At 36.6% G+C, this 1,332-nt stretch overlaps 1 long non-coding RNA gene across 1 annotated transcript; it reads left to right on the forward strand.

Annotated features, from left to right (window-relative positions):
* The first annotated feature begins 7 nt into the window (after window positions 1–7).
* On the forward strand, window positions 8–876 carry LOC125503308. Its single transcript, XR_007280742.1, has 2 exons — window positions 8–361; window positions 420–876. It is a non-coding gene; the product is annotated as an uncharacterized LOC125503308 (long non-coding RNA).
* The last annotated feature ends 456 nt before the right edge of the window (window positions 877–1,332 follow it).

Here is a 1,332-nt window from a genome sequence, read left to right on the forward strand (position 1 = left end):
AGTACTTGACCTGGCAACACTGGTCATGTTGTGCAAATTTTAACCATATTTTTCCAATAACAAAACAAATTGGTTACTTAAGTGATTCTAATTTGCTTCACAGGAATTCACAATGCACAGATGTTTCGTCGGCTTTTATATTTGGTGCTTTTTACAACCTTGTCGGTTTTCCAATAGCGGTAGGAAATATTTCTTCGATCGATCATATTTGATGGTCATACTCGGGAGTCATAAATAAAGACAAGCCCGGAGTATAGATTATGAGTGAAGTATTTCAGTGCTTATTTTAACAAATATCTTAAATGGAACATAAGTGTGGATGTTATTGCTAATAAGGCAAAAAGGCACTTTATATTTTAAGGTCAGTATGAAGAATTTAGTGGGTGTCAAATGCAGCCACCCTTCTGATTATATTTCAGGTTTTAGATGCATCTCATTTAGATTTCGAAGCAGCCTTCTTGAAACCAGTTAACCAAAAAACGCTCAACCAATAAGCTGAATGTAGTTTAATGAGCAGCATTCTTGGCTGCGGCTACTAGCTATGGTGGAGTTGGAGCAGAAAAGGAAAGTTGCAGCTGTAAAAACCAAATCTTTATCTATGGATATTAAAACTTGAAGATGAAAATCCGGTTTGCTGAAATGTTCTTTGTTACACGTATGTACCGATGCTCTTATTTATATGAGCATCTAATTTATTTAAAGACAAATAGGTAGCACCTTTTAAGAAAGGTTATCGTTAACTGATGATCATGTTGTCATCATCAATTGTAATTGTAATTGACCTGCTATAAAGATGTTCAGCTGATTATTCTTACCTTGCTTTATAACGATGACAAATGTCCGCCAAAAACCATTATTAAATAACGATTTTATTTATTATGACTTATATTTTCCAATGTGTAATGTATGTAATAAGTGTACAAATATCAATACATATTTATGCAATTGCTTTGCCAGTGTATTTTTTATCCCATAACCCTAAAAAGTCTAAAATAAAATTGAATATTGCGCCAAATTGAAAGCTAGGTGTCTCAGACCGCAAGAGCGCTGCCAGCGGTGCTAAAAGAGTGGGAGGTCTAAATAGTATGTAGTCTGTGCACCATAGAGTAAGTAAAATAAGAGAGGTGGCAATCATGTGGGCGTCCTTGTTACCGCGTTGCGCAGGTAGCGCTGCAACTGGCTGACCGGCGACTGACGGCACTAAAATTTCCAGTTTTCGGCCAAGAAATTCTGAGCATGTGCGAAACGTGCAGGACATAGTGAAAATAAAATAAGGGTCGGTTAAATCAGTTCTGTCCTTTTTCAACTTGCAGAACAACGCGGCTGGATATT

Source organism: Dendroctonus ponderosae, unplaced genomic scaffold (genome assembly GCF_020466585.1).
Source record: "Dendroctonus ponderosae isolate FM_Combo_2020 unplaced genomic scaffold, Dpon_F_20191213v2 Dpon_F_20191213_1866, whole genome shotgun sequence".
Classification (NCBI taxonomy): Eukaryota; Metazoa; Arthropoda; class Insecta; order Coleoptera; family Curculionidae; genus Dendroctonus; species Dendroctonus ponderosae.